Source organism: Pan troglodytes, chromosome 1 (assembly GCF_028858775.2).
Source record: "Pan troglodytes isolate AG18354 chromosome 1, NHGRI_mPanTro3-v2.0_pri, whole genome shotgun sequence".
Lineage (NCBI taxonomy): Eukaryota > Metazoa > Chordata > Mammalia > Primates > Hominidae > Pan > Pan troglodytes.
Window position 1 is genome coordinate 209,704,559 of NC_072398.2, and position 27,960 is coordinate 209,732,518.

General features: G+C 51.7%; 1 pseudogene; it reads left to right on the forward strand.

Moving 5' to 3' along the window:
• LOC100609985 (rootletin-like) lies at positions 1-27,786 on the forward strand (annotated as a pseudogene).
• Positions 27,787-27,960: the final 174 nt, after the last annotated feature.

The following is a 27,960-nucleotide window of genomic DNA, read 5'->3' on the forward strand; positions in this document are numbered from 1 at the left end:
ATGGCGGTTCTGGGCATTGTGCCAGCCTCTCCCAGGGTATGTTTTCTGACCTCACCTACTTTTGATCAGCTGAGGTCAGGAGTTCAAGACCAGCCTGACCAACATGGCAAAACTCCGTCTCTACTAAAAACACATACGCACGCACAATAATAATAATAATAATAATAGTAACTGCCGGGCGCAGTGGTGTGTGTCTGTAATCCCAACTACTCGGGAGGCTGAGGCAGGAGAATCGCTTGAACCGGGGAGGTGGAGGTTACAGTGAGCCGAGATGGTGCCATTGCACCCCAGCCTGGGCAACAGAGTAAGACTCTGTCTCAAAAAAAGAAAAAAAATTAGTGCATCTGAGACATATTATTGGAGACAGTAGAATCCTGCGTCCAACAGGCACTTGGTGCAGATCTGAACCCATTGAGCTATTGGCTCATGTTCCCTATGTTCTATTAAGTATCATGAGCAGAAATTGAGCTCTTTGGCTTTTACCCACTGAGTATGGCTATAGGACAGGTCTCTCTCTCTCTCTCTCTCTCTCTCTTTCTCTCTCATTCTTTGCATCATTATTTTTTGCCATCAGTGTGGGTTTTTGGTTTTGAGGTTATGAAGTGAATTTCTGGGGACAATCTCTGTTGGGTCGTGTTGACAAGGATCCAGTCCCTGTTTGGTGATACATGACAGCTAATCTGGTCTGTGAGTCTTCTTTATTGTCTATTTATTGTCCTGAGAATAATGGTATTTCCTGATATTTGAGACTGCAGCAATGATAAGTTGTTCAGATCTTGTCTTTCCAATGTTTGGTAAAAATTTTATAGGCCCAATTGTTGTCAATATCTGCAAGAGTGGCATCTCTATTACAAGAGTGATCTTACTACTCAATGTCCCCCCTCCCACCCAACTTCGTTTCCTAGGGGCTCTTGGCTTTAACGAATTTACTGTATCTAAAAGACATCTTAGTACAAGAAGAAAACTAAATCTGTAGCATGTAAGGAGCAGTTTTATTTGATTGGTATATTCAGGTTTCTAGCCAGCTGAAAAATTCAAATACGTGCCCTTTAAGGATTAAGTTTAAACCACACTACAAAAAGAGAACAGATTTATATGATCACATATAAGCAATGGAATCAGCAATATGAGTACTTTTCACAACTATACAAATCAAATTTAATAATCTCCAGAACATTAAGGAAGTTCAGCCCTTAATGGAAATGAATGAAAAGAAATTATTCACCCGCTGTTACATGCCCTGGAAAGAGAATGTCCTGCCGGACTCAAAAGAGTATCACAATATTACTGAGATTTTCAGCAATGAAGGCCCTCCAAGGATCTAATGATGTTCATATTTTCAGTTTATTTCCTTCACTGATAAACATTGTTAATAGATACCATTGCCTCTGTTTTCACTTTAAGTGATGTTACTTAGCACAATTCGTTTCTTTAGAATGCACCCTAGTTTGGTGGAAGGAATTTTCCTGCTTTATAAATATAGGATATTTTCTCATGAAACAAATTGGCATACTCTTTCAGTGAAGTGAATAGACAAATTAGATCTCTACAATTGTAAAGGAGTCACTGCCCCAATTATCTTAGGAACAATAATAATCACTTATATAAAATTAAAATAAGAAAATTAAGCCAGGTATGGTGGCTCATAGCTACAGTCCCAGCACTTTAAGAGTTGGAGACCAGCCTGGGCAACATAGTGAAACCCCCGTCTCTACAAATTTTTAAGTATTAGCTAATTTTCTAAAGTTGGCCGGGCATGATAATGCATGACTGTAATCTCAGGCTGCAGTGAGCTATGATTGTGCCACTGCCCTCCAGCCTGGGTGACAGAGTGAGACTCCCAACTCAAAAAAAAAAAAAAAAAGAAAAAGAAAAAGAAAGAAAATTAAGAATTTGTTGAAAATTGTTTTACTACAATGCTAGGCTGCATGTCTTGCACCTGTACTCCCAGCAACTCAACAGGCTGAGGCGGAAGGATTGCTTTAGGCCAGCAGTTGGAGACCAGCCTGGGGAACAGGGCAAGACCTCGTCTCTAAAAAAATACAAGGCAAGCTGAGCCAGGAGGATTGCCTGAGCCCAGAAGTTCCAAGTTGGTCAGCTATGATTGCCCCGCTGCACTCTAGCCTGGATAACAGAGCAAGACCCTGTGCCTTATTTTTAAATTTATGTTATTGTTTTACTACTTATGCTTATTTATCTATTTATTTATTTTTGAGACAGAGTCTTGCTCTGTAGCCCAGGCTAGAGTGCAGTGGTGCCATCTCAGCTCACTGCAAGCTCTGCCTCCCAGGTTGAAGCTATTTCCCTGCCTCAGCCTCCAGAGTAGCTGGGATTACAAACGCACGCCACCACGCCAGCTAATTTTTATATGTTTAGTAGAGACAGGGTTTCATCATGTTTGCCAGGCTAGTCTCAAACTCCTGACCTCAAGTGATGCACCTGTCTCGGCCTCCCAAAGTGCTGGGATTACAGGTGTGAGCCACCTCGCCCAGGCTCCTTATGCTCGAAATGTGAGGTTTCATTAGGGAAAAATTTTCTTGTTGAATTTCTAACATGAAAAAATGATAGATTTAGCTGTAGATTAAATTAATGGTCCTGGTAGTTTGGTACAATAAAATAAATGAAATGAAATTGATAGCAGAGAGGAATCTTTGATGCTTTTGAACAATTTAAATAATGTAATATTTATTATATAAAGACATGAAAAAGTTCATTACATTATTATTTTATTTATTTATTTATTTATTTATTTATTTATTTATTTATTTATTTTGAGATGTAGTCTCACTCTGTCGCCTAAGCTAGAGTGCAGTGGTGCAATCTCGGCTCACTGCAACCTCTGCTTCCCAGGTTCAAGCAATTCTCCTGTCTCAGCCTCCTGAGTAGCTGGGATTACAGGCGCACACCACCACACCTGACTAATTTTTGTATTTTTAGTAGACACGGGGTTTCACCATGTTGGTCAGGCTGGTCTTGAACTCCTGACCTCATGATCCTCCTGCTATGGCTTCCCAAAGTGCTGGGGTTACAGGCATGAGCCACTGCACCTGGCCCATTACATTATTTTTTAAAAATCAGTGTGACTCTTTTGACAAATTAGAATGGTTTAATAATCTTGGTTAGGCTGGGCATGGTGGCTCATGCCTGTAGTCCCAGCACTTTGGGAGCCCGAGGTCAGGAGTTTGAGACCAGCCTGGCCAACATGGTGAAACCCTGTCTCTACTAAAAATACAAAAATTAGCCGGGCATGGTGGGGGGCTCCTGTAATCCCAGCTACTCAGAAGGCTGAGGCAGGAGAATTGCTTGAACTCAGGAGGCAGAGGTCGCAGTGAGCCAAGATCACGCCATTGCCCTCCAGCCTGGGTGGGGGGCAACAGAGTGAGACTCTGTCTCAAAAAACAAATAAATAAATAAAAATAAAGTATAAAAAATTAAAATTATGTGTTCAAATACATTAAATATATGGCAATGAAAAGGAGGCCTAGCATGACTGACTGCATTTTGCTCCTAACCCTTCCTACCCTGTGGTGACATCTTCCAGGCTAACTGCTTTTTCTTATTTCTGCACATAGGCCAAGCTATCTATGGGAGGGATTTAGCTTACAGTTTAACTTTAAAGCACAGATGATAATAATCCCTTCCCCAAACTAACTCCTCAGAAGATAGAGAGGTTGTATACACAAGTAACAGTGTTATGCTGAAGATTTATAAGAGCAGTGTGACCTGACAAAGGATGAAGAATTTTCACCATCCCCTTGGGCTCTCACTGCAGCCCATGTCTGTCATTGTCAGACCTCTTCACCTCAAGCGCCTCCTTCTTCCTCCCTTCCCTAACGTACAAGGAGCCTGAAAATCGTATTAATTTAAGATGGTTCTTTAGGATATTAGTTCACCATCTGTTCAGTTTGGTGGCTCTCTGGAATAAAGTCACCTTCCCTGTCCCTACACCTCAACCCTCGACTTATTGGCTGTCAAGCAGCAAGCGGTGAGTGCAGTAAGCGGAGATCACACCACTGCACTCCAGTCTGGGTGACCCTGTCTCAAAAAAAAAAAAAAAAAAGAGAGAGAGAGAGAAATTTGGTTTTCGAACCAGACAAATTAAATAGGAGACTTAATTCCAATGAGACCTAGAAATGTCTAAATTTCTAAAATTTCTAAAAGAACTGAGAAAATTGCCTCCATTGAGGAAGTAAGCTGAAGAAGGTAGACTGTCATGTTTTCTGATTTGAGAAATATTGAGGAGGCTTTGTCTCTTTCACTTCCAACTGCTCCTTCTCCTCCTGCCCCTGCACCTGCATAGTCTTTCTTACCTGAGCCTTCCTGTCCTGCCTTGCCTCTTCTTCCATCACCATCACCTAAGGAAAGTCCCCAGGGATCTGGTGCCTTCCCTGAAACTTCTGTTCTGACAGCCCCTTTCAAGGTAAAACCCAAACCCACAGGAAGAGGGGAGCCTACCGTTGTGTATACCACTTCACCAAAACGTGAATTAAGAATATTATAAAGGACTTCCCTGATCTAAACTTAAATACATTTCACTCTTCTGTTTCTAAAGCAGGCTCCAAGATCCTGTAGGCTTTGGCAGAAAATTTGACTTAACTGTTGAAACCTTTGAGCCCAAATATTCTGATCTTTATCAATTAATTCACATGCTGGTGAAGAAGGGAAGGCCACTAACTGGTTGCAAAAGGTAAATTGGAAGGATTTTCAAAAAGGGACTGAAGCAGAACATGAAAGACTCACATTTTCACCAAATATCTCCAAGTTGCCATTCCCCAGGTCCTTCCTAAAAATATAGATTGGAGGATAATTCAGCATTGTACTAAAAAGCCAGACAAATCTGTCTTTGCTTAACTAAAATGGTTTGAGAGCCAGGTGTGGTAGTTCATGCCTGTAATCCCAGCACTTTGGGAGGCTGAGGCGGGTGAATCACTTGAGGTCAGGAGTTCAAGACCAGCCTGCCAACATGGTGAAACCCTGTCTCCACTAAAAATACAAAAATTAGCCAGGTGGCTACTCAGGAGGCTGAAGCAAAAGAATTGCTTGAACCCAGGAAGTGGAGGTTGCAGTGAGATGAGATCCTGCCACTGCAATACAGCCTGGGAGACAGAGCGAGACTCTGTCTCACAAAGAAAAAAATAAAAAGAAAAAAGAAAAATAGAAAAAAAAACAGCAGGGTAGTAGAAATATAATGCACACAAGAATGATAATCATGAAGACAATCTGATTCTAGAAGAGTAAGGGAACCTATTCCATTAGAGAGCCAACTGAAAACATCAAATCCCAGTTCACACCCCAGGGTGTGGGGTCACGTGCCTGTAGTCCCAGCTACTCGGGAGGATTAGTAAGGAGGTTTGCTTGAATTCATGAGGTCAAGGCAGGAGTAAACCCTGATCATGCCACTGCACTCCAGCCTGGGTGACAGTGAGACCTTGTCTCAAAAACAAACAAACAAACAAACAAAAACCCCCAAACCAAACAACAACAAATTGCCACCTCACTCTGAAATGACAGTGGCAAACATCACTTTGCTATTGGCAAATTAAAAGAAAAACACTCCCTCTTACTATCAACCTGGCTCTTTCTTTAACATGTCTGACCCATGGTTTAAAATGCCCAAAAGCTGATGTACTCAAATTATAATACACTTACCTGTTCTGCACCAGCATTTATTTTTGTCTGGAGGAGATCACCATCCATGGTCCTGTAAATGTCTAACGGCATGGAATGATGAAGGGCAGTGTCTTTTAGGATATTTGGTTATATCTATATATATGGTTCTGAAGAAACCCAACATTGGGCGAGTTCCCTCAAACTTTTCACTAGGCATGACCATTGCTCTATTTTAGATAGAGATTCTGTGGGGCAAAACCTGAGAATTATCTGCCTGGCTATCAAGAAGATAGCTCCTTGCATTTTTTGGGCGAGAACACTTTTGCTTCAAGGGAGTGTTTCCTCCCAGGATTAGAAATCTTTCTGTAACCTCAGGAAACATTGCTGATGAAAACCAGGCATGGTGTGCTGCACAACTTGTAGTAATAAGGCAGAAGTTAAAAGGAAAAGACAAGTTTTCCTGTACTTGGCTGACTCCAAGACCTGCCATAGATAGAGCCCTAGCAGATCCTCGGTAACACGATCTGAAAAGTCAGAGCCCCGAGGAATGAATTCCGGAGACTCTCTCAACACAGTCAGCCCCTAGCAAAGATAAGAGAAAAAAACAACAAATGCCTTTACTACCTTCTCTTTCCCCCTTTCCATTTCTAATTATTCAAGTTTTGTTAAGTTCCCGATTTCCCTTCAGTGCAGCTGCAAGGTCACCAGCTATACTTGCATTGCAAGACCTGCGACAGTTTGATTAGCTGCCTTTCTTCTGCTTCTATAAGCCCTCTTGCCTGCCCCCGAGTTTCATGCCATCAAATTCCCGCCACGCCATTCAAACTAGCCAACCCCCTTTCAGAAGTGTGTATGAAGTCAAGCCCTGTCTTTGTTCGGGGCTCAGCCTTTGGATTTTAATCTGCTGGGCCTCAGTGCAGTCAATAAATCCTCCTGTTCCACCCATTGGTCTCTCTGTTCTCCTGATTCCCACAACAGTAGTGGGGGACTGCGTTCGCACTTTCCCCTGGTCTTTCATGGTATGAATAATGGACAGCATTTTTTTTTTCGCCTATAGTCGCAGGCTCGGTCTCAGTGATTGTATGCTGTGGTCAGCTGTTTTTGTTTTTGTGAGACCTTGTTTTCTTGTTTACTGTCCTGGGACAGATGTCTGTAGTCACTTGTTTCCTCGGGAGGCAAATTTCAGTCTCTGTGGGGGAGGTCTCCCATGTTAGCTGTGGTGGTACTTGGCAGGCAGAGCTCAGGGATCTAGGCTTCCGTGCTTTGTAGATTGCTCAATGGTCCCCAAGGCCTAATGGCTTTTAACACCACTTGAAAACCTTAGTGTTTTTCCACTGTCCCCAGAGTCACCTCTTACACAGCCTCTTTTTTTGTTTGACTTATTCTCTGAGAGACAGTCTCACTGTATCTGGTGGCATCTTGGTTGAATCGATCCTCCCACCTCAGCCTCTGGAGTAGCAGAGGCACGAGTCACCGCAGCCGGCTAATTTCTGTTCTTGTTTTTGTTGTTGTGGTGGCTGTTTTGTTTTTTTAAGAGTTGAAGTGTCTCCATGTTGCCCAGGCGACGTGCTCCCGGCGAAGGAGGCCGCCTGCCTGGGGGCGGGCTGGAGCCACGTCCCAGGGCTGGGGGCGCTGGGGGCACTGTGGGTGCTGCACCCACCGCTGCCCGGCACCGGAGGCCAAGAGAGCGTTCCCGACGGGCTCCGCAGATGCCCCGCCGCGTCCTGCTGCCCATCCTGCCCGGGTTGTCGCGGGCCGGGGGCACGACAAGAGGCCGGGGCCTGCCCGGACGCAGCGGCCTGCAGGGCGCAGCTGTCCCTCCACCAGCCGGGGTCCCCTCGCTCAGCCCATGAGACAAATAAATGAATAAATAAATAAATAAATAAATAAATAAATAAATAAATAAAAGATGGAGTCTTGCTCTGTCGCCCAGGGTGGAGTGCAGTGGTGCGATCTCGGCTCACTTCAACCTCTGCCTCCCAGGTTCAAGTGATTCTCCTGCCTCAGCCTCCTGAGTAACTGGGATTACAGGTGCATGCCACCACACCCGGCTAATTTTTCGATTTTTAGTAGAGACGGGATTTCATCACGTTGGCCAGGCTGGTCTCGAACCCCTGGGCTCAAGTGATTCTCCCACCTCAGCCTCCCAAAGTGCTGAGACTACAGGTGTGAGCCACCATGCTTGGCCTGTAACTGCTTTTGAGAAAGGCTCCTTTATCCTTGGTCCACTGGGGTATTCAGAGATGGGGTTGGCTTTAGCCTTCTATGCTACTAGCTGAGCACCCCGACTGCATAGCCACCACCTGGCCTTGGCCTGGGACAGAGCAGCAGTGGGGAGGGGCCTTTGTGCATCTCTGCTCCTACAGCTCAGGGCTGGGAGTGGCTTACACTGGGGGAATATGTGATCCCTGAGCCTGGGTAGTGGCTACTTTGTCAGGGTGCTTTGTGCCACCTTCATCCCCTTCCAGAGCTTTCTGTCTGTGTGGATGAGTAGGGTAGGAACTGGCATGAAAGGTGGAAGAGCAGGTGGTGGCAGCCTGTGGGCAGCCAGGTGTGTAATGGGCCTCTGTTCTGCCTGAGTCCTGCTGGTTACCACCACCTCACTCCCTGCTATTCTTAGCAGCTGAGCTCAGGACAGCACTGACTGGCATTAGACAGTACCCTTTTCCCTCTAGGCCTGTGTGTTGAGAGGATGAGGGGGCCACCCAGACAGATTTTTCCCAACTCCTTTGGCTCGGGTAGGTGGGCCATGTGCTCTGCTGACCATTTATGGACTGGTGGGTACAGGACAGAGCCATCCAGCAGCTCAGAGGGCTGAGCCTTTCATACTTCCAGGACATGTCCCATTCAACATAGACTCCCCTGGCTGGGTGGTGGCGAGACTGGAATCTGCCCCAAAGGAACCACAGGCCTAGGGGCAAGGGTTGGACTAGGTGGCCTTGGTACTGACCACTTTGGGAACCAGCATTTCTCCCAGCCTTCTTCTTCCAGACATCATCAGCCCAGCCACCTTTGAGAGCGGACAGGTTATGTGGTATGCAGACAGCACTTGTTATTCCCTGGGCTCTTCACAGCATCTCTAACATAAGTCATTATTCTGTTTTTACAGATGAAGGAGTTAAGACTTAGAGAGGGCTACTTTTTTTTTTTTTTTTTTCGAGATGGAGTTTTGCTCTGTCACCCAGACTAGAGTGCAGTGGTGCGATCATGGCTCACTGCAACCTCCGCCTCCCAGGTTCAAGCAATTCTCCTGCCTCCGCCTCCCAAGTAGCTGGTATTACAGGCACATGCCACCACACCCAGCTACTTTTTGTATTTTTAGTAGAGTCGCGATTTCACCATGTTGGCCAGGCTGGTCTTGAACTACTGACCTCATGATCTGCCCGCCTCAGCCTCCCAAAGTGTTGGGATTACAGGCGTGAGCCACTGCACCTGGCCACATACTTTTTTTTTTTTTTGAGACAGAGTCTTACTCTTGTTGCCCGGGCTGAAGTACAATGACACGATCTCGGCTTACTACAACCTCTGCCCCACCAAGGTTCAAGCGATTCTCCTGCCTCTGCCTCCCGAGTAGCTGGGATTATACGAATGCGCCACCACACCCAGCTAATTTTTGTATTTTTAGTAGGGATGGGGTTTCACCATGTGGCCAGGCTGGTCTCGAACCCCTGACCTCAGGTGATCTGCCCGCCTCGGCCTCCCAAAGTGCTGGGATTACAGGCATGGGCCACCACACCAGGCCTGGACTGGTTATACTTTTGAGTTTAGTGGAGAATTCAGCCTTCTGACCTCCTGCATGCCAGAGTCTAGGACTAGGCACAGCCTTTTTTCTGGAGTCTAGGCAGCCCCCCTGTGAGCTCAGGGGAATGGATGGGATTTAGTGTCATCTGGCTGATTTCAAGGACTTACTTTTAGTTAGTAATCTTTTCTTTTCTTTATGGCTCACTACAGCCTCGGCCTCCTGCTCTGAAGCAATCCTCCTACCTCAGGTCCTGTGCAGTTGGGACCATGGGTCCATGCCACCAAGCTTGCTGATTTTTTTTATTTCTTGTAGAGTCGAGTTCTCACTTTATTGCCCAGACTGGTCTTGAACTCCTGTGCCCAAGTGATCCTCCTGCCTTGGCCTCCCAAGCTGCTGGGATTACAGGCATGAGAAACTACACCTGGTTTAATAATCTTTTCTTAATATCATCAAATAGCCAGCGTCTAAATTTTCCATATGTCTCATAAATGCCACAGATAGGCCAGGTGCAGTGGCTCACGCCTATAATCCCAGTACTTCGGGAGGCCAAGGCCGGCAGATCATCTGAGGTCTGGAGTTCCGGACCAGCCTGGCCAGCATGGTGAAACCCCCATCTCTACTAAAAATACAAAAATTATCCAGGTGTGGTGACACATGCCTGTAATCCCAGCTACTGGGGAGGCTGAGGCACCAGACTCGCTTGAACCCAGGAGGCAGAGGTTTCAGTGAGTCGAGATCACACCACTGCACTCCAGCCTGGGTGACAGAGTGAAACTCTGTCTCAAAATAAATAAATAAATAAAAAGTCACAGATAGTCTTGCTTTAGTTTTTTCTTTACAATTTGTTTGAATCCGGATCCATAGACATTCACAAAGTGCGAATGGTTGCTTTGTTTTGTTTGTTTGTTTGTTTGAGATGGAGTCTCGCTTTGTTGCCCAGGCTGGAGTGCAGTGGCAGGATCTTGGCTCACTACAACCTCTGCCTCCTGGGTTCAGCGATTCTATGGCTTCAGCCTCTTGAGTAGCTGGGATTACAGGAGTGCGCCACCACGCCCAGCTAACTTTTGTATTTTTAGTAGACATGGGGGCTTCACCATGTTGGCCAGGCTGGTCTTGACCTCAGGTGATCCACCTACCTTGGTCTCCCAAAGTGCTGGGATTACAAGAGTGAGCCACTGTGCCCGGCCCCTGCTTTGTCTTTGAAGTCCCTTTTAACTTATTTGTTCAGGAAACTGGGCTAGTTGTCCTTGGAGATTCTCATGGTCTGGATTTTGCTGGTTGCATCCTTATGGTGTCAATTAACACATTTCTTTATCCCATGTATTTCCTGTAAATTGGATGTTGGATCTAAAGCTAGGTCAGATTCAGGCTCTTCTGCTTGCTTTTTCGTTTGATCAAGACTCCATAAGTAGAATGTGTTCTTCCATCAGGATGTCCCTATGCCAGCTGTCTCTCTTTTCAAGATCCAACCCACTCATCAAAGGCTGCAAAACTGTGAGCTTCTCATTTAGTCACTCCTGTGTATATTAATTAGAATTCTATAATGAGGCACTTTCCCTCCTTACTATTGGATAACCAGTGGTACAGTTCATTCAGGAAAGGAAAGGAAAGGATTTAACCTGTATTATGGACTTAAAATACTTTTTTTTTTTGAGACAGTCTCTCTCTGTCGCCCAGGCTGGAGTGCAGTGGCACAATCACAACTCATGTTAGGCTTGACCTCCCAGGCTCAAGTGATCCTCCCACCTCAGCCTCCCAAATAGCTGGGACTATAAGTGTTCACCACTACACCCAGCTAATTTTTTTTTTTTTTTTTGAGACAGGGTCTTGCTATGTCTCAAGAAATGGGCCACCACGCCTGGCCTTAAAATACATTTTAATTTTTTAAAATACAAATAAGTTTTAATGTATTTTAAGGCCAGGCGTCGTGGCTCATGCCTGTAATCCCAGCACTTTGGGAGGCTGAGGCGGGTGGATCACCTGAGGTCAGGAGTTCAAGACCAACCTGGCCAGCATGGTGAATCCCCGTCTCTTCTAAAAATACAAAAATTAGCTGGGTGTTGTGATGTACATCTGTAATTCCAGTTACTCGGGAGGCTGAGGCAGGAGAATCGCTTGAACCGGAGAGGCGGACGTTGCAGTGAGCCGAGGTCAAACCAGTGCACTCCAGCCTGGCCAACAGAGCGACACTCCATCTGAAAAAGAAACAAAAACAAAAAAAAATTTTGTAAGTAGCCTTGCAAATTTTTATATTTTACTTTTGATTAAGTCACCTATTCACATTTCAAAAGGGTACACAGTAAAATGGCTCCCTCCCACCTCTGACCCCAGATATTCCCATTCCTTCCTTGGAGGCAAGCAGCATTATCAGCTTCTTTTTCTTTTTATATATACAATTATTTTTTCTTTTTTCTTTTTTTTTTGGCCACCAAGTTACCATGAGAAGCATTGTCAGTTTCTTTTTGTTTTTTCTTTTTCTTTTTTTTTTTGAGATGGAGTCTCGCTGTGTCTTCCAGGCTGCAGTGCAGTGGCACGATCTTGGCTCACTGCAACCTCTGCCTCCCGGGTTCAAGCGATTCTCCCACCTCCGCCTCCCAAGTAGCTGGGATTACAGGAATGAGCCACCACACCCGGCTAATTTTTGTATTTTTAATAGAGGCGGGATTTCGCCATATTGGCCAGGCTGGTCTTGAACTCCTGACCTCAGGTGACCCTCCCGCCTCGGCCTCCCACAGTGCTGGGATTACAGGCATGAGCCACCGTGCCTGGCCTATCAGTTTCTTAAGTGACCTTCCAGGGTTATTTTATATGGGCAAATCAGATCACACACACACACTTTTTTGTATATATGCCTGGTAAAATTTCATCTTCACAGTCCTTGAAGATGCTTTCTTCACCTACTAGTTATAACTGGGAGGTGGCTCTGGATCAGGCCTGGAAGAACTTCTCCACTGGTTTTTCTTGGCCACAGTTTTCCACTTAAAGGATGTACCATTGTGTACTTAGTAGCAGTCCCCTTTTGATAGACATTTAGGTTGTCACCAGGATATCTTACATGAGCAATGCTGCAGTGAACCTCCTTGTCCACAAGCCATCTCCTCTGTGCTGGGGTATATCTGTAGGATCCATTCTTAGAGGAGTAGCCGGTGGGGAAGGTTCTATGCATGCATAGTTTTCAAAGATCTCCCTCAGTGCCCTCCATTGTGATTGTACTCACCCTCCCACCAGCTGTGTAGGGGAGGGCCTGTTGCCCCAGAGCCTCTCTTTGTGTATTATGTGTCCCTTTTTTTTTTTTTTCCCCAATCTGATAGTGGACAAATGGCATCCCAGGGTAGGGTTGGTTTTTTTTTTCCTTCCTCTTTAGTTTTTGAGATGGAGTCTCACTATGTTTCCCATGCTGGCCTCAAATTCCTGGGCTCAAGCAATCCTGCCTCAGCTTCCCGCATAGCTGGGACTGCAGGTGCATGCCACCGCACCCAGCCCAGTGTAGTTTTATTTTTATTTTATTTATTTATTTTTTTGAGACGCAGTCTGGCCGTGTCGCCCAGACTGGAGTGCAGTGGCATGATCTCAGCTTACTGCAACCTCCTCCTCCTAGGTTCAAGCAATTCTCCTGCCTCAGCCTCCCAAGTAGCTGGGAATACAGGAGTGCGCCACCACACCTGGCTAATTTTTTGTATTTTTGGTAGAGATGGGGTTTCACCATGTTGGCCAGGCTGGTCTCGAACTCCTGACCTCAGGTGATCTGCCCGCCTCGGCCTCCCAAAGTGCTGGGATTATAGGTGTGGGCCACCATACCCAGCCCCAGACTAGTTTTAATTTGTAGTTGGGAGTGAGCCCCATCCCATCCCCATCCTGTGCTCTCTTCCCAAGGGACCTGCTGCAGCTGGGAGCGGAGCTGTCCAGGAGGCTGGCCTGGGAATGAGCACAGGCCTGCGGCTGGCAGAGAGCCCGGTCGAGCCAGCCCTGGAGAAGCAGGCCCTGCTGCAGGCCCAGCTGGAGGAGCAGCTGCGGGACAAGGTGCTCCACGAGAAGGACCTGTCCCGGCAGCAGATGCAAAGCGACCTGGACAAGGCTGAACTCAGTGCCAGGAGGGTCCCTGGTGGGTGCTGCACGAGGCAGGCGTCACTGCAGAAGGTAAAACTGGAGAGTTGGGGAGAAGGGAGCATCTGTTCACTAGGAGCAGGGCCTTCCTCTGTGAGCTCAGCCAGTCTTCCCAGGCACCCCACTGAGGTTCTGAAGGCAGTTGCCCAGTGTTTATCATAAACAGCTTAGCCTCCTATGACAGAACTTGTGGCCGGGTGCGGTGGCTCACACCTGTAATCCCAGCACTTTGGGAGGCCAAGGTGGGAGATTACCTGAGGTCAGGAGCTCAAGACCAGCCTGCCCAACAGGCGAAACCCTGTCTCTACTAAAAATATAAAACTTAGCCGGGTGTGGTGGTGTGTGCCTCTAATCCCAGCTATGAGGGAGGCTGAGACAAGAGAATCGCTTGAACCCAGGATGGGGAGGTTGCAGTGAGCCAAGATCACATCACTGTATTCCGGCCTGGATGACACAGCGAAACTCTGTCTCAAAAGAAAACAACAAAAAAACAACTTGTGCCCCTTACTCCTGCCACCTGGACAAGTCCTCCAGTGCTTTCCCATGAGATAAAGCTGGTGGGAACCTCATTCCCATTTCACAGATGAGAAGTGTGAGGTCTGGAGAGGAGCCGCAACTTGTTTAAGGTCACACAGCCAGGGAGGTGGATGTTAGGGTCCCTGCCTCGGGTTTGGAGAAGCATGATGGACACAGAGCTAGTGGATTTGAGAGGCTGGGGTGGTCCCGTATTCACCTCTGTTGCTCCCCCAACTCCAGAGTGACAGAGCTGAGCCTGGCAGTGAAGCGTCTTCAGAAGCAGAATCTGGAGAAGGATCAGGTTGACAAGGACCTCATCGAGAAGCTTGAGGCCCTGGTGAGCTTCAGCTGCCCCTGAGATGGGGCAGGGTGGGATGGGGTACCGGCCAGATGCATGGACACAGGCTTAGGGCTGGGCTGCCTGGGCTGCCCCCAGCATCCCACTCACACTCAGGTTCAGCCCACACAGGTGTGCAGGCTTTGTGGGAAGCACACTCACTTCCTCCATCCCATTTCTTCCTCCCAGCAGCCCTGTAGGGTAATCCTAATGACACGGATGGGGAAACTGAGGCCCAAGAGGGGAAATGCTTGTCCAGTCTCAGAGCCAGTAAGCAGGAGAGTTGGGACTTGAACTCCCATCCACGCTCTCCAGGTCCAGATGCTGCCTTTGGAATCCCAACTGCCCACCCCCACCAGTGGGACACTCACTCCCCCAGGGTACAGCCTGGTTTGGTCACCCCTCTGTGTGGGGCCTGGCCTGGGTTCTAGGTCCAGCTCTCCTCCAATCGACTGTGTGACCTGGGGCAGAACACAGCTCTTCTCTGGGCCTGGTCTGTTCAGTGAGGGCCTCGGGCCTGCTGTGGGGTCTACCAGGTGGCTGGCCTATGGACATGGCTTCAGAGGCCACCTGATCAGTGGTGGGCCAGGGAGGGAGGGAAAGGGGAGGTTTCAGATAAGACAGAATCCCGACCACCCTTTGTCTCCCTCACCGCACTCCAGGAATCCCTGCGGCTACAGGAGCAGGCGGCCCTGGAAACAGAGGACGGAGAGGGGCTACAGCAGAGCCTAAGGGACCTGGCACAGGTGTGAGCCCAGAAAGGCGGGAAGACAGGGCCCTGCCAGGCAGTCCTGGGCTCCCCCGCCTCGCCTGCCTTTCGGTGGCTTCGGATTGAACTGCAGATGGGTGGGGCCCTGGGACCCAGGCTGTAGCTGCTCAGCACCCCTGCTAGCTCACCCGGCCTCTGCCCTGGGGAGCCCCCAGTCTCAGAGGGGAGGCACGGCCCTTTTGGAGCCCACCTGTGAGCAATGCCAAATGATGTCTTCGCGATAAATGGGATGCCTCAGCGGCGAGCTGAGGACTGAGCTAGTGGAGGAGGTGAAATCAGGAAGGCTTCTTGTAAGCGGGAGCATTTGGGATGAGGCGGCCCCCAGCCTCCCCTGGTCGCTTTTGCCAGCTAACCCCGAGGTTCCTAACTCTGCGGCCTCCTGCTTCCCTCCCTTACCCTCAGGCCGTCCTGCCTGACGCTGAGAGCGGCAGCCTGCGTCCAACAGCGTCCGACCGCAGCCTGCGGGGGCTCTCGGGCCAGCGGACCCCGTCTCCACCGCGGCGCTCCTCGCCGGGCCGAGGCCGTTCGCCCCGCCGAGGCCCCTCCCCGGTCTGCTCAGACGACTCCACGCTCGCTTGCCCTGATTCTCTCCGCCCTGCAAAAGTGCCAGTTGAAGGTCCAGGTAGGAAGGGGCTTGAGTTTTCTGGGCGCAGCCAGAGGCCCAGGGGGAGGGGCTCGCGCCCTCCAGGTGGGGGCGGGGCGGGGGCGTGTCTGGGGGAGGAGTCAGCGCCCTGGGGTGCAGCCAGAGCCCTGAGAAATAGTTTCTGAGGGTGTCAGGACCCCCAAGGAGGTGGCCGAGGGCTCTGCGGTGAAGCCAGCCCAGAAGTGGGGGTGCTTGGGCAGCTGGGGGTGGGTGCTTGGGCAGCTGGGGGTGGGTGCTTGGGCAGCCGGTGGAGGGAGGAGGCTGCGGCAGTGTTAGGGTCCTGGTAGAGAGGGAGACAGGTCCCTGGTCATACAGAGCCAGGACCCTGGGAAAAGGTCTAGCAAGGGAAATCACAGCCTAGGATGAGAGCTTGGAAACTAGGAGCAGAGCCAGGGTAGGGAGGAGTCTTGAGAGTGGAACCAGGATGCAAGGGGGAGGAGCCTGGGAGACCTGGGGGTGGGATCAGAACCCAGGAGACGAGCGTGCCTGGGGTTTTGTCTGGCATCCAGGGGGCTTTGATAGGAGTTGTCCGGGACCCCAGGGAGATGAGGGTTCAGAGGGTGGTGAGGGCACATAGGAGGGGAGTGGAAGCCTGGCTCTCAGGCCTAGGCCCCTATCCTGCCCCAGGGCAGGTCCAGGCCCTGGACCCCGCCTAGCGTAGGCTAGTGTGTATCCCTGGAACCAGAAGAGAGTAGGTGGGCTCTGGAGGCCTCAAAGGACCCCCGATAGACTCTGTGATCCCCACGCCCCAGAACATGCGTGGGCGCTATGAGGCAAGCCAGGACCTGCTGGGCACCCTGCGGAAGCAGCTTAGCGACAGCGAGAGTGAGCTGCGGGCCCTAGAGGAACACCTGCATGGCGCCGTCGGTCTTGTCCCGCAGGCACTGGCCAACATGGCGAAACCCCATCTCTACTAAAAATAAAAAAAATTGCCCAGGCACAGTGGCTAACACCTGTAATCCCAGCACTTTGGGAGGCCGAGGCGTGCAGATCACTTGAGGTCAGGAATTTGAGACCAGCCTGGCCAACATGGTGAAACCCCACTTCTAAATAAAAATGCAAAAATTAGCTGGGAGTGGTGATAGGCGCTTGCAATCCCAGCTACTCGGGAGGCTGAGGCAGGAGAATCGCTTGAACTCTGGAGGTGGAGATTGCAGCAAGCTGTGTGGAGTGCAGTGAGATTGTGTCACTGTACTCCAGCCTAGGCAAGAGTGAGACTGTGTGTAAAAACAAAAAAATTGCTGGACGCGGTGGCTCACGCCTGTAATCCCAACACTTTGGGAGGCCGAGGCGGGTGGATCACGAGGTCAGGAGATTGAGACCAACCTGGCTAACACGGTGAAACCCCGTCTGTACTAAAAATATAAAAAATTAGCCGGGCATCGTGGCGAGTGCCTGTAGTTCCAGCTACTCGGGAGGCTGAGGCAGGAGAATGGCATGAACTCGGGAGGCAGAGGTTGCAGTAAGCCGAGATGGCACCACTGCACTCCAGCCTGCGTGACAAAGCGAGACTCCGTCTCAAAAAAAAAAAAAAAAAAAATTAGCCAGGCGTGGTGGCGGGCGCCTGTATTCCCAGATACTCGGGAGGCTGAGGCAAGAGAATGGCGTGAACCCAGAAGGCGGAGCTTGCAGTGAGGAGAGATCGTGCCACTGCACTCCAGCCTGGGCAACAGAGCGAGACTCCATCTCAAAAAAAAAAAAAAAAAAAATCACGTCTTGAAGTTTTTTTGCACCTACCACCAGTGGGGAAAGTGGCAGCTCACAGCAAGTCTTTGGGGTCCTAGTTGTTCCCTTCTCCTCCCTCCCCTGCCGTGGCCACCATGTGCCTGTGTAGCAGGAAGCTGTGGGATCTGCAGACTCAGCTCTATCAGGCTTCCCAGAATTGAGGGGCATGGGGTGTTCTAGGGGACATTTCCTGGTCACATGGCCTAGCAGAACTGGTGGCACAATTGCCCGTGTGTCCCAGGAGCCTAGCCTGGCCTCTTCTACGTGGTAGAGTGCTTAGAGATCACGCCAGCACCTCCATCCACTCCAAGTGGGCGGGCTGGGGAGAAGGAAAGCCAGGTTCTTCTGCTGGAGTGTGTGAGTGAAATGAGTCTGCTATGGGCAGGGTCAGGGAAGGCTTCCTGGAGGCAGGTGCCTTGGAAGACGGGAGGATGTAGCTCATGGCTAGAGGAGCAGCCAGCCACCTTCCCTGCAGAGAGCAGCCCCAGCATCCCCTCTGCTCCCCCTCCCCTTGTCCTGAAGGGAGAAGAGCAACCTGGCCCACAGCCTGCAGGTGGCCCAGCAGCAGGCCGAGGAGCTGCCGCAGGAGCGGGAGAAGCTGCAGGCTGCCCAGGAGGAGCTGCGGCGCCAGCGGGACCGGCTGGAGGAAGAGCAGGAAGAGGCGGTGCAGAATGGCGCACGGGTTCGCCGGGAGCTTGAGCGCAGGTGAGCAGCATCTCACCTCCCTGCCAGGACCCTTCAAATGTGCCTCGGGTCCCCTGACAGTGCCCCCCTTGGGGTTAGGTGACACCCACTGGGTCCTGGGCCTCCTACCGTCTGGACCCCTCTGATGTCGGGTTTTCTAACCAGACCCATTTCAGGAAACTGGGGCTCAGGGAGGTATAGTCACTTACCTGGAGTCAGAGAACTAGTTAAAAGGTAGAACTTGGATGATAATAACAAGAATAATTAAAATAACAGTAGTAATATTAGTAGTAGTATTTTAAAAATTTAGTTAGAAGAATAATAATATCCTTACTAATTTCAATAAGTGCCAGATACCATTTTAAGCAATTCAGTTCTCTCATTTAACTCCATGATAACTCTGTGACATAGAAGCTGTTATCTCCATTTTGTGGATGGTAAACTGAGGCACAGAGAAGCCATGTCACTTGCCCCAGGTCACACAGTTAGCAGAAGAGCCAGGATTTGAACCCAGACATTCTGCCTTCAGAGTTAACCTCTTCACCACTGCGCTGCTTACCTCTCAGGGACGTGATCGATGATGATGTTTAGTAGACTGTGGTGGAGCATGTTATTCTTGTTTCTGAAGGTCCTTGGGGAGATGTGTCAGGCACTATTTTAAGCACATGTGAAGTTTGTATCCTTAAAACAGGCTGGGCACGGTGGCTCATGCCGTAATCCCAGCACTTTGGGAGGCCGAGGCAGGCGAATCGCCTGAGGTCAGGAGTTCAAGACCAGCCTGACCAACATGGGGAAACCCCGTCTCTACTAAAACTACAAAAATTAGTCAGGTGTGGTGGTGAGCACCTGTAATCCCAGCTACTAGGGAGGCTGAGGCAGGAGAATTGCTTGAACCTGGGAGGCAGAGGTTGCAGTCAGCCAGGATCGCACCACTGTACTCCAGACTGGGCGACAGAGCAAGACTCTGTCTCAAAAAAACAAACAATGTCACGAGGCAAGTGTCACCTCATTTTGCAGATGTGAAAACGGAGGCCCAGGGTCATGGAGCTAAGCGGTAGTGGGCTTGGTTGCCCTGTGGCTCAGGCTGTTTCTCTCCAAACTCCTGCCTCAGGCCTGGTCCCCGGCCCAGCATCTTGCTGGCTACAGGAGGTTCGGGGCAGGAAAGTGACATGGGCCACCCACCCACCCTTTGTCCCACAGCCATAGACAACTAGAGCAGCTGGAAGGGAAGCGCTCAGTCCTGGCCAAGGAGCTGGTGGAGGTGAGGGAGGCGCTGAGCCGCGCCACGCTGCAACGGGACATGCTGCAGGCCGAGAAGACCGAGGTAGCCGAGGCGCTGACCAAGGTGGGTCCCTGTCTGCTGCACAACCACAAACCTACCTCTGACCCCCAGCCCCAAGCCTTGTCACTCTGGCACAGACTGGTCCCAGTGTCAGGCAGACCTCTGAGCCTGGTCACAGACTGACCCCTTCCTTCTGGATACAGGCTGATCTTTGTCACAGGCCACAGACCTCTGGACCTCTGGTCCCAGCCATAAGTGGACTGACCTCTCTTTATGGCCGTATCCCTGCTCTTCTGGATGCTCCTGGGGGCAGTGCCTATAGCTCAGGGTCATCCTGAGATTCAGCTCCTGGAGTCTGAGAGTTGTGGCCACAGCGCAGAGGGTCCTTGGCAGGGGGGCCTGCGCTGTCCACTGCAGCCTGGGCTCTGAGCAGTGCTATCCCTAGACCCTACTCAGGGGATCCTCTGAACTCTGGCCCTGCCCTGCAGCTTGAGCCATTTTTGCACAGCTTTGCGGTGCATGGCTTTTAAATGGCTCCATAAGCAGCAGGCTTTCTGCGGTGATTTTTTTTTCTATCTCACGCCGTGTCCCCTCCTTGTCTCCCCTCCCCTGTCTCCGAGGGTCCATCTCTCTGGGTCTCTTCTTGTCTCTCCTCACCTCCTCCCGACCTTTCTGCCTTTCCTCATCTCTTGGGGCCTGACCCTGCAGGCTGAGGCTGGCCGCATGGAGCTCGAGCTCTCCGTGACCAAGCTGAGGGCAGAGGAGGCCTCCCTGCAGGACTCCCTGTCCAAGCTGAGCGCCCTCAACGAGAGCCTTGCTCAGGACAAGTTGGATCTGAACTGCCTTGTCACCCAGGTACACTGTGCACCTGCAGGCCCACCTACCTTGCCCACCCGTCCTCCCCACTCAGTGAGGCACCCTGGGCCCGGCCCTGCACTTGTCTTGGCCCCTGCCTCCCTTTCTGTCTCTGGTTCTCTGTCTATCTCCGTCTGTCTGTCTATCCTCTCTAGGCGTCAAAGCACCGACGCTCCATGGGCCCTCCTCATCTCCCCCTCCCCAGTGTCCCACACACCCAAGGGCACTGTCCCTCATTCCCTGGGAGCCTCCCCTGGGCTATCGTGGCTGGTGGGTGGGTGGAGGAGGCGTCCTGGTCCTGGGAGGGATGCCCTGCTCATGAGGCCCCACTCCTTTCCGGCCCACAGCTGGAGGAAGAAAAGGCCACCCTGCAGGGCCGGCAGCGGCAGGCGGAGCAGGAGGCCACAGTGGCGCCGGCAGAGCAGGAGTGGCTGGAGGAGCTGTGGTTGGAGCAGGAGGTGGCACGGCAGGGCCTGGAGGGCTCCCTATGAGTGGCGGAGCAGGCCCAGGAGGCGCTGGAGCAACAGCTCCCCACACTGCACCATGAGCTCAACTGGCTGCAGGAGCAGCTAGCACAGGTGGGCCAAACTGTGTGTGGGGTGGTCTGGAGAGCATGTGGGGCAGGCCGGGCTCGCAGCCCCCTGCATCCAGTCCTGGGTTAAGTCACAGGCACTGGAGCCTGCTTCTGGGTTAAATCCAGTCCCACTTCTCCTAGCTGGGGACCTTGGACAAGCTGCCCAACCTCCCATACCTCAGTTGCCCCATTTATAACGTGGGGCTAGCCGGGCGCAGTGGCTCACGCCTGTAATCCCAGCAGTTGGGGAAGCCGAGGCGGGTGGATCACCTGAGGTACGGAGATCAAGACCATCCTGGCTAACACGGTGAAACCCTATCTCTACAAAAAATTAGCCGGGTGTGGTGGCACGCGCCTGTAGTCGCAGCTACTCAGGAGGCTGAGGCAGGAGAATTGCTTGAACCCAGGAGGCAGAGGTTGCAGTGAGCCAAGATCGTGCCACTGCACTGCAGCCTGGGCAACAGAGCAAGACTCCGTCTCAATAATAATAATAATAATGCTACAGATTAATAATAGGTGGAGACTTTTTAGAATTGGAATCTTAGACTTTTGGGAACATCACATCTGGAAGAGACCTTAATGTTTCAGGGATCCAGGGACCTTCATGCAAGGTCCATCCTGGAGGGCCTGGGTTTCTGGGAGGTGCCTCTAGAGGATGGGGTAGGGGGTGCAGGAAGCAGGGTGCAAGTCTCCACCTTGAGGCCTGCTGAGCAGCTGCATTTGGGTCTGGTTTATATATTCAGCTTCTCTGCTTAGAGTAATACAAGGGTTCTGTTACTTCCAAAGCTGAGTGAGGACCCTCATTTTTCTTTTCTTTTCTTTTCTTTTTTTTTTTTTTTTTTGACAGTCTTGCTCTGTTGCCCAGGCTGGGGTGCAGTGGCATGATCTGGGCTCACTGCAACCTCTGCCTCCGCGGTTTAAGCTGTTCGCCTGCCTCAGCGTCCCAAGTAGCAGGGACTACAGGCGTGCACCACCATGCCCGGCTAATTTTTGTATTTTTAGTAGAGACAGGGTTTCACCACGTTGGCCAGGCTGGTCTTGAACTCTTGACCTCAAGTGATCCACCTGCCAAAGTGCTGGGATTATAGGCGTGAGCCACCGTGTCCGGCCGGGCCCTGGTTTTTGTACACACGTGCATTGCAGATCTAGAGAAGGTCATGACTTGCCCAAGTACATATAGCACATCAGGGCAGACCCTGGGCTCGAACCCAGGCCTTCTGCCAGGACTGGGTTAGGCCCAGAGTTGGGGTGCTCCACGATGAACAAGCTGGGGGATGCTGGGAGTGCTGCTCAGTCTCTGGGTGGGAGCCAGCTCTCTTGGCAGCTGAGCAGGCGGGAGCAGGAGCTGGAGCAGGCCCGGTGGGAGGCCCAGTGGCAGGTGGAGACGCTGGGGCGAGTGGCCCAAGAAAAGGAGGCGCTAGCCAAGGAGCGCGCTGGCCTGGCTGTGCAGCTGGCGGCCTGCGGAGCGTGAAGGCAGGACCGTGTCAGAGGAGGCCACACACCTGCAGTAAGGCCTTGGGCTCTGCCCAACCCGCCCTGGGCGGTCCTCCTGGGGCCACACCATGACCAGCCTCACCCAGGCACGGGCCCCCAGGGGCAGTTACTAAGGAGTCTGGCTTGCCAACTCGTCCTAGCTGTGGCTCAGGCTTCCCCAGGGAGTGTGGGCCTGGCCAGGCAGGTAGATTGGCACTTGGCCCATGCCTGGCCACTCCCTGGGATCCACAGTTTCCTGGGGCCAGGGAGGCTGAGTCCCAGGGCCTCACGGACTGTATGTGCTGCAGCTTGGAGAAGGAAGCCCTGGAGGGCAGCCTGTTTGAGGTGCAATGGCAGCTGGCCCAGCTTGAGGCCCGCCGGGAGCAGCTGGAAGCCGAGGGGCAGGCCCTGCTGCTGGCCAAGGAGACCCTGACTGGTACGAGTGGCTGGGGACTTGGGGGGAACACCAGGTTCCAGCCCAGACTGCAACCTCCCAATGTCTGTAGTCTCACAGAAGTTGGGAGCACTGGAGTAGGAGTCTGGCTGGCCTGGGTTCCAGTCCTGTGCCACCACTTAGATCTCACCTTCCCTTGAGCAAGCCCCTTTCCTCTCTGGGCTGCAGATTCCTCAGCTGATGATTGGAGGTGGCAATGCCCACCTTCTAAGCCTGTTGCCAGGATGACGTGGGAAAAGCGTGTAAGGCCGTGGCAGGGTGCCTGGCTGAGTCAACAGTAACTGCTGTTCATCGGTCATCAGGCCTGTTAGTCTGAGTTCTCTGTGGTTTTCAGATGACTCTCTTGGCTCCAGAATCCGAGCCCCACTTCCCTGCACCGTTCCCCATCCAGTCTCTGAACTCAGGGCTTCTTTCTGCTCATCTAACATTAACTAAGCACCTACTTGGGTCATGGAAATTAATTTTCCTGTCCATGTACACCTGAGCCAGACAGAACCAGGAAGGGAAGTGCTGGTGGGTTTCCAACCCGGGAGATGGTTTTTAGATGATGGCTATACCATTTCCATTCCCTGTAGTCGTTTCCATTAATGCTGATAGTTAACGCTTGACAGGTATGTTCATGTCAGTCATTAAAGGAGATGCTTTATGTGTAGCTGTGCAGCTGTGGGAAGTTGCTGCTGATCTCCTCTGAGCCTCCATTTCATCATCTGTTAAATGGGGATGAGGATAAACTACCTAGGCGTGTTATGAAGACAAAATGAGGTTATGTCTAAAATACTTAGCTGGGTGCTTGACGTATAGTAAGTGCTGAGTCAGTAATAGGGTTTTTGTTTGTTTGTTTGTTTTTGTTTGTTTGTTTTGAGATGGAGTTTCACTCTTGTTGCCCAGGCTGGAGTGCAATGGCGCGATTTTGGCTCACCTCAACCTCCGCCTCCCAGGTTCAAGCGATTCTCCTGCCTCAGCCTCCCAGGTAGCTGGGATTACAGGCACGCGCCACCATGCCTGGCTAATTTTGTATTTTTAGTAGAGACGGGGTTTCACCATGGTGGTCAAGCTGGTCTCGAACTCTCGACCTCAGGTGATCTGCCCGCTTCGGCCTCCCAAAGTGCTGGGATTACAGGCATGAGCCACCGCGCCCAGCCTGTTTGATTTTTTTGAGACAGAGTCTCACTTTTGTCGCCCAGGTTGGAGTGCAGTGGTGCGATCTGAGCTCACTGCAACTTCTGCCTCTTGGGTTCAAGCGATTCTCCTGCCTCAGCCTCCCAAGTAGCTAGGACTACATACGTCCGCCACCACGCCCAGCTAATTGTTGTATTTTTAGTAGAGACAGGGTTTCACCATGTTGGCCAGGCTGGTCTTGAACTCCTTACCTAAGGTGATCCACCTGCCCCAGCTTCCCAAAGTGCTGGGATTACATGAGTGAGCCATGGCACCTGGTCTAGGGTTGTTATATGTTTGACATCCATCCCATTTGGGAGGCCTTCTCATCAGTCATTTTATGCCTTTAATGCCATTCTAGGTAGGCAGGAAAGGGGTCAGGGCCAGTGGGCCCATGTAGCAGATAGGGAAACTGAGGCCCAGAGAGGGCAAGCCACTTCTTCAAGAGGACCCAAACTGGATGCCAGGCAGGCCCTCTGCCTCTGGGATTTTGCCCATATGGCTCAACTGGCCTAAGTCTGCTGGCCCAAGGAAAAGTTTCAACCCAACCCTGCCCTTTCCCCCATTCCTCTCGTGCAGGGGAGTTGGCGGGCCTGCGGCAGCAAATAATAGCTACGCAGGAGAAAGCCAGTCTAGACAAGGAGCTGATGGCCCAGAAGCTGGTGCAGGCTGAGCGGGAGGCCCAGGCCTCTCTGCGGGAGCAGCGGGCAGCCCACGAGGAGGACTTACAGTGACTCCAGCGTGAAAAGGTTCAGGCAGCTGGGGAGGGGTGGGCAGGACTCTGAGCCAGTGTTTCATCATCGTTCTTGCTCTGCCTCAGTCTCTACATCTGTGAAATGGGACTTCCTCTCTGTTGTGGAGGCCCTGGGGACAGCTGGGAGGACTGGAGGGGTGGTGGGGAGGTTGTGGTCCTTATTAGACATGCAGATACCCAGGTCCCAAATCTGGTCCAGCCCTGGTAATCCTGATGCAGAGGGTCCACAACCACATTTGGGAAATGCTGACCTAATGTACAGCAGGAAAGCACTTTCATTTGCTAAGAAGTTTCCATATGAAGGGCCACGCAGACCTGAGCATGTAGAAAGGCAAGGGGCCAGGGAAGTTACTAGAACACTGACTCTGGGGTTATATTGCCTGGGTTTGAATCTAATCTTGGTCGCTTACTGGTGATGCTACCCAAGGTGTCTGTGCCTTCATTTCCCCACCTGTAGAAATAGGGATAGGATAGTGGAAGGTATTGAGGATGAGCTGAGACCATCTGCATAGAGGGCTTAACATAGTGACTGGTACTTAGCAAATGCTCCATGAGTTATGATTGCTGGCACTGGCATGCTCTCCAGAGTGGCCCTCAGGACAGGGGCCCTTAGCCACCAAATCCTAGACAGGGCTGCCTCTGACAGAGGTGCAGGCTATGACTACATGGCTCCAGGGCATGCCACTCACCCTGCAGTCCCCATGGCCTTGGGTGGTGGTTATCACGCTTCTCCATCAGGGGGCGGTAAAGCTCTTTCCGAAAGTGCTGGGATTCCAGGCATGAGCTATGGTGAAGCTCTTAAAGAAGGGGTGGCTTGGCCGGGCGTGCTGACTCATGCCTGTAATCCCAGCACTTTGGGAGGCGGAGGTGGGCGGATCACGAGGTCAGGAGATCGAGACCATCCTAGCTAACACAGTGAAACCGTATCTCTCCTAAAATCACAAAAAATTAGCTGGGCATGGTGGCACGCGCCTGTAGTCCCAGATACTTGGGAGGGTAAGGCAGAAGAATCGCTTCAACCTGGGAGGCAGAGGTTGCAGTGAGCCAAAATCACGCCACTGCACTCCAGCCTGGGTGACAGAGCGAGACTCCGTCTAAAAAAAAAAAAAAAAAGAAGTGGCAGCTCTGTCTGCTTCTCACAGAGTTGCTAGGGGCAACTGCTGAGGCAGGCACCTGCCCTCGGGCTCCCCGGGTGGGCTGCTATTTGCCTGTGGGCTCTGCCTGCCCGCCTGTCCAGTCCTCAGGGATCTGAACTGTGACCTCCCCCTTGCTCTTCTTGCCCTTTGCATTGCCTGGCTTGGCCTCATTAATGTCCCCAAATCTGTGTTCTTCTCTCCAGCTCCTCTGGCAACCCCTGACCCCCTTCATTCCTCACAGCCAGTCCTAACTCCCCTCCATCCCAACCCCAATCCCTCTTCCACAGCTGTCGGAACATCCCCTAAGCTAAAAATCAGATTGCTCCTTGTCACCTTGGCTCGAGTCCTCTCTCCCACTCCCCTCACTCTCCTTAGAATCCCCATGGCCCACACGGCCTGTCCTGGCCCAGCCACTGCCTGGGGCTCTGGCACTGTGACTCACCGCGCCCTGTTTCCCTCTGCACCCTGCATCCTGTAGTCCTTTCCAGGGACTGTGCTCTTGGCCTGGGGTGGTCTTTTCTCTCCTTACCTGGCTGACAGTTACTTGTCCCTCCTCAGGGGATCATGTTCGGACCTCCAGGCCAGCCCACTGCTGCTCCTTGGCACTTTCACGGCCCTGGCGTGTCCCCGTCATAGCCCTTATCACTCCCTTGTATTTACCTGGTCACCCTCCCTGTCTCTGAGGGTATGGGGGGCAGATGGCTCTTGCTGCCCTGATGTTTTGGGGGGTCTGCCTGGGCCCCTCCTGGTGTGTCACACGCGTCCGGTCCTGGCCCCCTAGGAGGCAGCATGGCGGGAGCTGGAGGCCGAGCGGGCCCAGCTGCAGAGTCAGCTGCAGCGTGAGCAGGAGGAGCTGCTGGCCCGGCTGAAGGCTGAGAAGGAACAGCTGAGTGAGGAGATTGCTGCCCTGCAGCAGGAGCATGACGAGGGCCTCCTCCTGGCCAAGAGCGAGAAGCAGCAGGTTCGTGAGCCCTGGCGTGGCCTCTGCTGCTCTCTGAGCTGCTCCAGTTCTGGGGCCGGGCCCTGCTCTGCCACTTGGCAGCTAGGAGCCCTGGGGCAGGCCACTGCCCTCTTGGGGGCCTCAGTTTCCTTACCTGCAGGACGGGAGGATTAGAAGGGGGTTCGTGAGGCTTTGCTGTGCTCCATGCCTGGCACACAGTGAGCACTTACTGAGTGACAGTGACAGTCGTGACACCAGGAAAGCTGTTCCGTATTCTCCCATGCCTCGTCCCACCCCACGCTGGGCATGAATCCTCCTGGCTGCCTTCTGAGCAGTCCCCACGATGCCCACAGGCATCAGCTGACCTGTCCCCCCAAATAACAAATCCCTAACTTTCCTATAATGTAACGGAGACAGGGCAGACTGTGCCCATCTCCTCTCCTCACCAGCTGTGTACCTGGGCGAGTCGCTTTACCTCCTTGAGCCTCAGTTTCCTCATCTGTAAGATGGGTAGAAAGAAAGACTCTGCAGTCAGGGTGCTGTGGTGGGTTAGTGAGCTCTATGAGTGGTATCCACGTCCAGGATTCTTGTGACTGCCGTTGTGCCCTTTTCCAGGGCTGCATGTCTGCCCTGGGTCCACCTGCAGTGGCACACTCAGGCCTCTAAGCCCCCAGTGGGCACATTTCCTAGGCAGCAAGAAGCCTGAGCATGCCCCCAGGACCAGCCCATCCCCCAAGCCCTTTGTCCCCTGCCTCTGCCCAGGCCTTGTCTCTGAAGGAGTCTGAGAAGATGGCGCTGTCAGAGAAGTTGATGGGTACACGGCACAGCCTGGCCACCATCTCCCTGGAGATGGAGCGGCAGAAACGAGATGCCCAGAGCCGGCAGGAGCAGGACCGGGTAGGCCTGCCATCGTAGGGAGGCTTGCGGAGCAGGAGCGCCCTCTCTCCACCGAGCTATCCCGCGGTTTCCAGCATCCCATCTGGCGGACTCCTCTTCCTCTCTCTTCTCCTACTCTGGGTCTTCTATCCTGGTGTTCCTTGAATGCCTATCTTCCTTTTGTGCCTCGGAACCTCTCACGCCTGCCACAAGTTACTCTTTTCCTTGGTAGTTCTGAACTTTAAATAAGGTAATGCATGTAAGAATGCCATAAATGCTCAATAATTGTCATCTGTTATTATTTTCATCAGTAACATCATCTGAATCA